Source organism: Leptodactylus fuscus, chromosome 1, assembly GCF_031893055.1.
Source record: "Leptodactylus fuscus isolate aLepFus1 chromosome 1, aLepFus1.hap2, whole genome shotgun sequence".
NCBI classification, from domain to species: domain Eukaryota; kingdom Metazoa; phylum Chordata; class Amphibia; order Anura; family Leptodactylidae; genus Leptodactylus; species Leptodactylus fuscus.
Genome location: NC_134265.1, coordinates 27,716,813 through 27,729,760, shown reverse-complemented (window position 1 = coordinate 27,729,760; position 12,948 = coordinate 27,716,813). Strand labels below are relative to the sequence as shown.

At 48.4% G+C, this 12,948-nt stretch overlaps 1 protein-coding gene across 1 annotated transcript in view; it reads right to left on the bottom strand.

The window, feature by feature from the left end:
* CTIF (cap binding complex dependent translation initiation factor) overlaps positions 1–12,745 on the bottom strand; it is a 145,485-nt gene extending 132,740 nt beyond the window's left edge. Inside the window, exon 1 of the mRNA XM_075269003.1 lies at positions 12,646–12,745. The gene's annotated coding sequence lies outside the window, so the exon portion shown is untranslated. The remainder of the gene's footprint in view (positions 1–12,645) is intronic.
* Between the last annotated feature and the right edge of the window lie 203 nt (positions 12,746–12,948).

Sequence of the window (12,948 nt, the reverse complement as noted above, 5' to 3'; positions counted from 1 at the left end):
ATGCGCAGTTGGCTCTACCCGAGGCCTAGAAGTTTGAAGCCAGCGCCAGAAGAAGAGGCGCAGAGAGGCCGTTCCAGAAGAAGATGGAGGTGGCGCTGGAGAGTTCTCTCGCAGCATTGGAGACGCCCCCAGTGCTGCGAGAGAACTCATTTGCATACATAAGTAAATCCGGATTTCCACCGAACGGCGGCGCGGAGAAGACATCTAAAGGTAGGAGAAGAATAGCCTTTCTTAAGTCTATTCCTACTTAGCATTTTAATGGTTGAATCCCTTTAAACAGAAATCCTTGGCAGTTTTGCTGCGACACATCCCCTATAAAACCGTCCTACGTATTACATATAAATCACAATATGTCAGAGTCGCTCAGATCATTACGCTTGCTCATTTTTGCTAATTCCCTCACATCAATTGCAGGAAGTGACTGCCTAATATATCACACCCCATGGACGGCGGCGTCAGTTTCATCAGATAATCTCCAGCCCTCATTATCATTGCACCCCCATGCTCAGGCCTAGTAATGGAGGCAATGCCCCCAATATGGTTACACACTGTGCTGCTTCCTATAGACTGACCTGATGTTTGGACCACACATGGGTACCCGGCAGACATGATATAGTGCATATAGTATATACGCCATATAGTATATACACCACATTGCCCTACCAATACAGTACCCAAATATAACAGGATGGTAACAACACCCACATAGAAAGGACCGCACCATAGTGCCACCAAACCTACATGTTTTACTTTGTCCAACAAAGCCCCTTTTATTCTCAGTAATAGTGGGGGTGCCGTGGGTCACATCCTATACCCATGAGGCTGCAGTAAAGCATCACACTAAATGCTGTTAACAGAGCATAGGAGAAGCTCAGGCTTAGGCAAGGACATCAATATTGATCTGCGGGGAACCGACATCCAGCACCCATGCAGATCAGGTGTACCGAGAGAGCGCAGCACCCCCTTACAATAGAGGTCTATGTAGACCACTAGTGTTCTTGTTTGCGCTAGCGGTGTATTCTCACTCACGCAAAAAAGCAGCGAGCTGCCCTTTCTTCAGGCGGATTCTGCGGCTGAGTCAGCCCCAGCGTCCGCCTCGCAACAGCACCCTCCGGACTAGGCCCATTCATTTGGGCCTACTCCGGAGCGGGAAGCCGCGACTGACGGAAGCCGCGACTGACGGAAGCCGCGACTGACGGAAGCCGCGACTGACGGAAGCCGCGACTGACGGAAGCCGCGACTGACGGAAGCCGCGACTGACGGAAGCCGCGACTGACGGAAGCCGCGACTGTCGCATTTTGGTCCTATTCTGACGCAGCTTCCCACCCAAAATCAGGACCAGAATACGCGGTCACTAGCCCCGTGTGAACTAGCCTTCAAAAGGGTAAAACCTCCACTGACCAAGTCTTGCTGCTTTTTGTTACAATGTGTCAGGATAGGAGCAAACTATGTAGCCATCAGATTTTGGACAAAAACTTTTCAATGTCGGATGCATCGCACAATGGACACTGGTGGCGACCCAAAGACCCCAACGTCTTATCATGGAGTCCATCATATTCCAATGCAGCGCCCATGGCTTTGACAGGGAAAAAAATAGCAAAAATGTGAACAGAAGCCGAGCAGGGCTATGCAAGCAGCCTGAATGTCCCTGACAGCAAGCAGAGATCTTACAAGTCTCATTCGCAAATACAAGACCAATTTTCTCTTCGTAAGGGGAAATGTGTTCGGATTCTGTCTTCCCCCATTGATTTGGCCGTGCCATGCGGACGCTGCATCTCCCCGCCGCACGCCCCCTGGACCACAGATGTTTCAACAAGGCTTGTATCACTGCCGGATGATCTGGTGCAAGCGCAGACAGGCAACAAAAGGCTTCATTCCCCCACAGCCTCGTAACACACCAGACAAATCTAGCGTTTGTCCCATCAGGGCACGCCTGTCAGATGTGTAAAGCCTAGCTGTGACAGCATTATTGTATGGACAATGCAATCCAGCCGCTCGCTTACAGCTGAATGGGCCGCATGATAGCCGGGAACTGGGCGGACATGCTGACACCGTTATGCTTTGTGACAGATGCCATGGCGCTCCCATGTATCTGCACCAACTCCAGGGGCACTTTCCAATAAGGCGACCACATATAACATGTCATCATATGTTCCCATAGGCCAGAGGAGCATTGGAGTACTCCAGTAGGTGCAGAACTACACGTACTATCATGACAGGGTTCTTAGGGGTCAATCACTGGGCACAGATGAGGTCACAGGGCAGGTGGCGGGCATGTACTCGCTGCAGCAATGGCAGCTGTCTCCACAGTGCTGTGCACACATGTCATATACTGGGGAATGACAGATATGCCATTCCCCAGTACAACCACATACACAAAGGGTACTTGCCGTTTATCTGTGCCCCTTTACCACCCATTCACTAATATCCAGCAGCTCAACACATGCAATAAAAGCTTTGGGCATAATACTACATTGGTCCAAGCGGCAGTCACAGCCTCAACCCTCCAGGGCATTCCACAAGTCTTTGTATGACGGCTAGCGGTATTTTATTGGAGAAGACAGGTAAGTTCTTTCACTGATTTTGGCCGGCTGTTGCCCCCCTTAGTTTGTCGATCCAACACGTCCCAGAGGTGCTCAATAGGGTTCAAGTCTGGGCTCTGGGTTAACCTTACTGTCACTGTACCAAGCCATGGTAGGCCTCGCTACATGGCAGCTGGCGTTGTCATCTATTGGTCCGACCCATAGAACCGCCATAATGTAGGAAGCACACTGTTATCTAAAATAGGGCAATAGGCGTTCGCGTTGAGTCAACCGGGACCAAGGGTCTCCGTCCATACCAGAAACACCCCCAAGACCATAACTACACCTCCGCAGAACTTTACTGTGGGCACAATGCATCCAGGCAGGCGCCAAACCCAGACCCTGCCATCCGAATGGTAGAAGGTGAACTTCGATTCGTCGCTCCACTGTCGATGTTCTTTGCACCATCTTAACCAAGCACGATGATTGGACTTTGTGATGAAAGGCTTATGGGCGGTGGCACGACCATGAAGACCCTGCAGATGCTTCCTTACGGATGGTACTGATCCACACAACACTCTCGGATGCCGCCCCTACCCCTAGGATGGCAGCAATCTTACTCTCTTTTGTAGGGCCAGCATTAGGCTTTGTTTGCACCCAGATCAGTACCATTGGCATTCCCTTCTTATGTTATACCGTATAACACAGTGATCCAATACCGCTATAAGTTGTCTATGTAACCCTACCCAATCTCAAGGTGCCCAGGCCATCCAGGCTAGTGGCAGCCCTTCAGTAGTGACACGTGATGTACCCACGTCCTATATAACAACAATACAGGCCCATTTCATTACAAAGACGGGACAGAGCGCCCACCTGTCATATAGTCCATAGACTGTATATTGTATACCTGCCTATATAACTCACACATGGAATTATTCGAAGTGTCCCAATCTCCTGTCCCAATCTGGCCACCAGTCACTATAATGATACCCTCAAAAATGCATTGGATGAGGTTGCTCCCCCCTCCACTCGTAAAGTCCCACATAGGAGGCATCAGCCCTGGCACACGCCACAGACACGATTTCTTCAGCGCTGCTCTAGGTGTGCCGAACGTCTATGGAGAAAATCACGCTCACCTGCAGATTTCCTCCACTTCAAGTTTATGCTTAAAACATATAGCTCTGCCCTTTACCTTGCCAAACAAGACTATTTCACCGCCCTCATCTCTTCTCTCTCAAGCAACCCTAAAAGGCTTTTTGAAACCTTTCACTCCTTACTCACACCCAAGGTGCAGACGCCATTCACAGACCTTAGTGCTGATGACCTGGCCATGTATTTCCATGATAAAATTGATAAGATCCATCAGGAAATTACTGCCCAAGCCCCAGGTGGCATTGACTCCCACACCTACGATAGTACTGATCCCCTCACCAGCCGCACTTATGACTGTCCATTCTCATCTTTTGAACCTGTCACAGAAGAGGAAGTTTCCCAGCTACTTTCTTCATCTCGCCCCACAACCTGCAGTAGTGACCCCTTCCCCTCACACCTTCTCCAATCTCTGTCCCCTGCTGTCACTACTTACCTTACTAAAATATTTAACCTCTCTCTCTCTTCTGGAATCTTCCCATCCTCCTTCAAGCATGCTGTTATAATCCCGCTACTGAAAAAACCCTCCCTGGACCCATCCTGTGCTGCTAACTATCGACCCGTCTCTAACCTCCCCTTCATCTCTAAACTTTTGGAACGCCTGGTTTATTCTCGGTTAATCCGTTATCTCTCTGCTAACTCTCTGCTTGACCCCTTACAATCTGGTTTCCGCGCTCTGCACTCTACTGAAACAGCTCTCACAAAAGTCTCTAATGATCTACTAAAGGCTAAATCCAATGGTGACTTCTCTCTTCTTATTCTTCTGGACCTCTCTGCAGCTTTTGACACTGTTGACCATCAACTTCTCCTCACTATGCTCCGCTCAGTTGGCCTCAATGACACTGCGCTCTCCTGGTTCTCCTCTTATCTCTCAGGCCGCACTTTCAGTGTATCATTTGCGGGCTCTGTTTCCTCCCCTCTTTCCCTTGCTGTTGGGGTTCCTCAGGGCTCGGTCCTCGGCCCCCTGCTCTTTTCTCTCTACACAGCCCCCATTGGACAAACCATCGCCAGATTTGGCTTCAGGTACCATCTTTATGCTGATGACACCCAATTATACACATCTTCCCGTGACATCACCCCTGCACTCATACAGAACACCAGTGACTGTCTCTCTGCTGTCTCTAATATCATGTCCTCGCTCTATCTGAAACTAAATCTCTCTAAGACTGAACTACTACTGTTTCCACCATCTAACAGATCTGTCCCTGATATATCCATTGCAGTCTCAGGCCTTACTATAACTCCTAGGCAGCATGCCCGCTGCCTTGGGGTCATATTTGACGCAGACCTTTCCTTCACCCCTCATATTGAATCACTCGCACGTTCATGTCACCTCCACCTCAAAAACATCTCCAGAATACGCCCTTTCCTTACCAGAGATACACTAAAGACACTTATTGTCTCTCTGATTCATTCTCGCCTTGACTACTGTAATTCCTTACTAATCGGTCTTCCCCTCACTAAACTCTCTCCTCTACAATCTATTCTGAATGCAGCGGCCAGGCTCATCTATCAGGCTAGACGCTACAGCGATGCCTCCGGTCTGTGCCAGTCGCTACATTGGCTGCCTATTCATTATAGAATAAAATATAAAGTTATTACTCTCATCCACAAGGCTCTCCATAATGCCGCACCTCCCTACATTTCTTCCCTCATCTCTGTCTACCGCCCAACCCGTGCTCTCCGCTCACTCAATGACCTAACACTTACATCCTCTATTATCAGAACCTCCCATGCTCGTATACAAGACTTCTCCCGAGCTGCACCACTTCTCTGGAATGCTCTACCCCGGACAATCAGATTAACTCCCAACTTCTACAGTTTCAAACGCAAACTAAAGACGCATCTTTTCAGACAAGCCTATCACAATTCCTAATGCACAAAATTGTCTGAACACTGTATAAGCAATGCCGCCCCTGCTACCTCTTGTGTCACCCTCTCTACCTCATAGATTGTAAGCTCTTTTGAGCAGGGCCCTCAGTCCCATTGTGTGAAATGACGTTCTTTGTTATGTATGTCTGTATCTGAACCCTATAAATTGTACAGCGCTGCGGAATATGTTGGCGCTATATAAATAAAATGTATTATTATTATATTATTATTATTATTATTCGAAGTGGAGTCACTTTGTAGGCTCAGACTACACAGATTGTGTTTGTAGTCTGTTACCACGTAGATGCAGAATTCTGCATTGCTGCTGCTGTAAAAAAATTACCGTAAATTAAAAAAAATTCCATCCATAGAAGCCAAACATTACATGACAGCCAGTGTATAGTTTATGAGGACACACAATGCCTGCGGAGGAGGATGGGAGTCATGTCCTGCTCCTAATCTGTAGTGTAATATTACTTACTAACCATAAAGTGGTTGACGGGCGTCATTGATACAGAGGGTGGCATCGCACCTATAACTGCGGGGAAGCCTACAATTACTGGAGAACAATGGCAGCCAAGCCCCAGTGATTGTTGTGTACAGAAGTCCATGGAGCAGAAGCGGATGGGAGCAGTAATCCTACACACAGGGTTATAGGCCCTAATAAAGCCTGTGGACAGAAATAGAAGCTGCTGATGGAAAAAATAGTCACGAATAAGGGAATGGATCCCATACAATACAGTTTATGGTGGCTTAAAGGGATTCTACCATTAAAATCACAATTTTTGTTGATAGCCTTAAGAAAGGCTGTTCTTCTCCTACCTTTAGATGTCTTCTCCGCGCCGCCGTTCGGTAGAAATCCTGGTTTTCATCAGTATGCAAATGAGTTCCCTCGCAGCACTGGGGGCGTTCCCAATGCTGCGAGAGAACTCCCTCCATCTTCTTCAGGAACAGCCTCTTCACGCGTCTTCTTCCGGCGCTGGGGGTCAAACTTCTAGGCGTCCATTTTCTTGAGGCCTGTGGGCATGCGCAGTTGGCTCTGCCCGAGGCCTAGAAGTTTGACCCGCAGCGTCGGAAGAAGACGTGTGAAGAGGACGTTCCTGAAGAAGATGGAGGCGGAGCTGGAGCGTTCTCTCGCAGCATTGGGGACGCCCCCAGTGCTGCGAGAGAACTCATTTACAGCCCAACAAAAATCGGGATTTCTATCGAATGGCGGCGTGAAGAAGAATAACCTCTCTTAAGTCTATTCCTATGTGTGATCGACAAAAAATATGATGGTAGAATCCCTTTAAAAGAGTGTCCACCCTCCAAACACATATGGTATACTCCTAAATAGGTGGGGTCCCAACTCTGGGAAATCAGGACCAGGCCCCCATACAGCAAGCTAACATGGCTGATTATAGGGGGGAGACAAAATGGAAGCTGCACATATAACGGTCATTGCTCCATAGACTTCAGTGCAGAGAGTCGCACACAGGTACAGGCACCTGTCAACTTCACTTCTTCCTGTATGAGGCCTTCGTCTATGCCTCGGCTTTTAGAAAGGGGTCAGGGGACCCCTATTCTACTCTCACACGATATTATACACCCTCAGCACGTTCTTGACCTTCCTCTTCTTACAGCTGAGGTCAAAGTATCCCTGAGACAAATCAATCAAACCAGAACTCCTGTGCTGAGGGTTTGTCACAATGTATCAGCCTAGAATCCCAGACAGCCGAAAACCAACTGACCCCATTATAGTCTATGAGGTCTGGGGGTAACCGCTGTTATAGCGGAAGGGCTCTCCATCATTTCAGTCCCCCCGGGGACCCAAATAACAGAGATCCCAGCACAAGCGTGAACCTGTGTATCCTTCTATCCTATCCTACTAACCCTATCCTTCCTATCCTCCTACTAATATTATAAATGTGAAAGTTTGGATGTTTCTTTTTGTAAATGACATGGCTTCACGACTGTTATGAATTTATGTTCACATACTATATTACACTGCTCTTCCGCAGCCTTATCTCTGCCAGGTCTGTTATCTCTCTATGTAAACACACGCTAACCCTCAGTGGATTGTTTACATGTATTTGCAAATTATCTGATCTGCTCCAGGCAGTGCTGACACACTGGATGGGAAAAGACCTTTAATCCACATTGGCAGTTTGCTACTTTTAAACATGCCGGGAAAAAGAAAATCTAATTTGTTGCACAATTCTAAAACAATGAGAGCTATGAAGGTAACCAGAAGTCACAGAGTTCTCCTCAAGCGGAGCTTAGAGGGATCATCGGCGCCAACAACACGCTCATTACATGGCGTCCCAGCGAGTTGCCGGAACAATTCCGGACACAGCGCGAGGAACGAGTTCAACGGCAGGCCAGCTTAAGAACTGCCGAAACGCCGGAGAAGGCGGATCATCAACGCCAACAAACACGCTCATTATATGGCGTCACAGCGAGCTGCTGAGATGCCGGAACAATCGCAGGCACGGTGTGAGGAACAAGTTCAGCAGCAGGACAGCTTAAGAGCTATCGAAATGCCGGAGAACGGCGGCAATTTGCTGAATATAGGCGGATCATCGATGCCAACAACACGCAGACGAAGTTGCGGGCAGAGGCTAGTGTACCATAAATGTGGCTTCCCTAACACTAGGACCAGTACGTATCCACAGAATGTCAGTCCTGAGACCCCCAGCGCAATTGATATGCCAACCACTGGCTGCTGTGCCCAGGCTTAGACTGAATGGAGAGGCGAGTATCTATGTCCGTGGCTCTCTACATTCACTTCTTAGACAGTTACAGAACCAGTCGAGATCACCGGGTGTTCCTCTGTTACAACTACTGGAAATGTAAGAATAAATTAACAACTAAATAACATTACCTTTGTCAATGGGGTGTGTATCTGCCCAATGTCAGACTATGTAAGGAAACATCCTATAGTCCACTTATTCCAACATTGGCAAGGGGCACAACAAAGGAAGAGCTCACCTAATACATGAATAGAGTAAAAAGACCCTATCAGGAGGGTAGGGTTCCTCTTTAACAAAGAAATTCTAAAAATTAAAAAAAAAATTCCATCTGAGAGTGTAGTCAGCCGGGAATGAGTTAGCAGCATCTTGCTATGCCAGTCTGCAGTGACCAGCCTGGCAGGGACACAGGCATCAGTCATGTCATTGGGTCTAGACATAGTGCAACAGGCAGGCAAAAAGGGGAGTGGGGGATAGAAGGAACAGGCCATGCAGACCCTGGGTATATTCCCAATACACTCATCTATCCCTACTACAGGTGCCGGCGTGAGGCCGCTTCACCACCCTTTATAATTGGCACCTGCAGGAGTTGTTGTGCCCATGTCCCTGTGTATATTTAGCTCCTGTAACCATGTATGACATCGGTAGTAAACCCATTTGGATGGCAGGGTGACAAGGAATGCAAGGCTTTAATAGCAGAAAGGTCACAGGGTGCAAGCCCAAAAGTCTAGTTAACCCTTTACAATACAAAAAAAAAATCTAACATGTAATATCCAGCAATAAAGTGAAATTCTTATAAGCAAGCAGTCAGCAATCCAGAATCCAGAACAGTAATAAAGGATTAAAGGGGTATTCGCCCATAAGGGCTTCTTGTGGCCGGCGGAGGAGGAGCCCTAACCTATCTGAAGTTTATGGTGTGCCCATGATATGGAAGAGGAGAGAGGAGGGTACCTCTGCAAAAATCAAAATGGGCTTCCAATGTAGTTGGTGTGGTGGGGGATTGGAGGCCCTGTATGGGCTCTGGCCCAGGACTGGGCCCCTATAAATTGCACCTGACATTCCCCACATGTCCAGTACTTCACTATATATTGCATTACAAGGAGCAGCGCAAATCCCCCACCCCCGCTATGGCTAATTCACACTATACTCATGTGGAAGATCCTGTTTTTTCCAAAGCAAAATAAGAGTGCATTCACTATGTCAGAAAAAAAAAATGTAAACGGTTGCTTCCTTTTTTTTTTTTTTTTTTTTAGCAGTTTTTGATTTCACAAGTAAAACTTGATGAGAAAAGAGAATTAAAAAATAAAAACTGCACCAAAACGGCTTAGATTTATTTACAAAGCAGCTTTAAATGCACTGTGTGAATGACTCCTAAGAGAAGATGCAGAATAAGAACCAACGCCATCAAAGAAGTCCTGCACCTTTAAGGCCGAGGCCCCACGTTGCAGAAACGCAGCTTTTTTGTTTTTGTTGCAGATTTGTGAGGCAAAGCCAAGGGCGGCTACAAAAGGAATGGGAACTATATAAGAAGTTTGTACAGAGTATGCAGGAACTCTGCTTTCTAAGTAATGCATGACTGAGGCGCTGCGGCTGCCTAATGACGGGCCCTTAGGCCCCAGGTGCCCATGCTCTATATCCATGACAGTATAAAGCTCGCCACCAGCTCCCCCTATGCTAAAGGAGGACCCAGAGTGAGCAAAACACAAGGAGAGGTTTTTCGCGACTTCTTAAAAGTGGTAAAAAAGTTATAAAGCAAATCGGAACTTGTTCATTTCAGGCCTAGATTGCAATATCTTTCGCATAGATGTCCAAGGATGCAGCAAATTCATTCACTAAATAAAGTTGCCGCTATTTACTCCTGTATGCTTTGGATTAGAACCAACACGTCAAACACCAGACTTGGTAACTTACTTAGTACTTTCCAGATCCCTGCTTGCTGTCAATGAACGGTCACATCGTTGTTCAGGAGGATAATGACAGGTGGCAGACGCGCAGCCACTGAGGATTTGCCCACACATTTGGTGGTTCATGTGGATTGGCACATTGTCCTGTGCGGGCATCCCCTTATAACCTGAGAACTCTTCCTGCTCACACAGATTTGTCACAATGTATCACTGTTAGTATCAGTCCTGGCCAGGAGAGGCTTGTGCTGCTTCACACGCAGTGACACACTGTAACAAACCTTCTACGATGTCAGCAGGACGGGGTCAGAAGAGGTTTCCAGTCTTTCTAGAGGTACAGCTGGAGCTCACCCAAAAGCCTGACAGCAAACAGAGATCTTGCAAAAGAAATAAAACATAACATGTATCAGACATTGTAGAGATTTAGATAACTGTACTTTATAAGATTTGGGGACATCTACACCCCTAAACACAGCCCAAAAAGTTTCCATGGAAATGTGACAACCTCCAGGGGAGCCAGATATTTAGAGAGGTCAGGTGACAGTCACTCTATAGTGTATACACAGCTTTCCAAGACTACTGAGTGACCATTGCTATTCCAATATGATGGTATAACCAAATCTTCTGTTCAGAGGTTTGGGAAAGCTGGATGACAACCTGGAGATGTAAAGGCATCCATGATGGTTGTCAGCCAGCTATCCCAGGAAAGCACAACAGAATACTGCGTCATGCCCGGCCCCATGCTCTGTCCAGGTTATGCTGCTCAGAGGAGGGGGCTGGACGATGACGACCGCCACATGTGGGGGACACAGAAGAGATTGCAGTCTAATCACTAGCCAAACCTGAAGTTTTGGTTGTTCCACTGGCAAGGCAATAAAGCGGCTCTGTGGGCACAAAGCGGATCTATGAAGAGTCAATGGTAACAAGGAGGCACCACTGAGCTAAGGGGGTAATGTAGGGATCCATAGGGATGGGATACAATGGGATACCATGGGCTCCAATGTCAGCAGAGGCGCATTGTGGGGGTTAGGACAGTTTCATTGGCAGCAAAGATGCGCAACTTAGCTGAGAGGGCAACAATGAGGTGTCATGGGGGATGAGATGGTAACAAAGAGGTGCTGCAGGCATGATGGGGATAGCATAGTAATACAGAGGTGATGTGGGAAAGCAACACAGGGGCATGATGGGGATAGCATAGTAATACAGAGGTGATGTGGGAAAGCAACACAGGGGTATGATGGGGATAACATAGTAATACAGAGATGATGTGGGAAAGGGAAAGCAACACAGGGGCATGATGGGAATAGCATAATAATACAGAGGTGAGATGGGAAAGGGAACGCAACACGGGCATGATGGGGATAGCATAATAATACAGAGGTGACGCAGGAAAGCAACAAAGGGACATGATGGGGATAGCAAAATAATACAGAGGTGATGTGGGAAAGCAACACAGGGGCATGATGGGGATAGCATAACAATACAGAGGTGACGCAGGAAAGCAACACAGGGGCATGATGGGGATAGCATAACAATACAGAGGTGACGCAGGAAAGCAACACAGGGGCATGATGGGGATAGCATAGTAATATAGAGGTGATGTGGGAAAGCAACACAGGGGCATGATGGGGATAGCATTGTAACACAGAGGTGATGTGGGAAAGGGAAAGCAACACAGGGGCATGACGGGGATAGCATAATAATACAGAGGTGATGTGGGGAAGCAACACAGCGGCATGATGGGGATAGCATAGTAATACAGAGGTGATGTGGGAAAGCAACACAGGGGCATGATGGGGATAGCATAATAATACAGAGGCAGTGTGGGGAAGATATGGCAGCAAAGTGGATCTGTGAGGATTCAATGGCAACAAAGAGGCACCATTTGGCTGAGACGGCAACACAGAGATGCTATGGGGATGGGACAGCAACACAATGGACCTGCAGGGAAGGGCTGGAAGCAAAAGGGGCGCCATGGGGAAAGAAAGACAGCTGCGGGGAAGGGACGGCAGCCAGAGGGGCGCAGCAGTAATGGAATGGTAACCTAGTGGCACCATGGGGATGGGATGGCCACAAAGTCATGCTGCAAAGCTCAGGCTGCATCAGGGGGGCGCTATGGGGCTCAGCTAGTGATGAGATAGCAGTACAAAGTTGTGTCAGGTATTTGCTGACAATAAAGTTGTGTGATACAGGATGCACAGCCGGCCTCTCAGCCTGGACACTGCACACAGCTCATGGCACACACTGCCCTCACAGCTGGGCACGCCCACCCCGGGGTCACAGGTCACACAGCTGGCACTCACAACCTGGTAAACAAAGGGAGGACACCAAGCTGGTGAGGGGAGCAGCAGGACCAGCCCAGCCGGGCACAGCCACGTCCACATGGAGGCAGCGACCAAACAAACAAGCACCTCTCAGGCCTCAGCCCGGGCACTGCAGTCACAGCACGGCCGGGCACATGCGGGTACATACCTGGGCAGTGTCCTGTGAGCTCCCCCGGAAGAGCCAGCCGCCTGCTCCCTGACACTGGCCGACAGCTCCAGCCTGACACAGGGAATGCAGGAATGTGACGTCACGGCCCCGCCCCTACCGCGCACCACGTGGGGGCCGCACCGCCGCGGGGCACGCCGGGAAATGTAGTCAGGTAAAGGAAACGCTGGGGGAGGAAGAAGAGCGGCCCGACTGCAAGACTACCCGGCCAGCTATGTGAGGAATGTGCGCAGGAATGTCAGCAGCACCTCACAGTCACCTGAGGGAAAGCCATGACACCGCCAG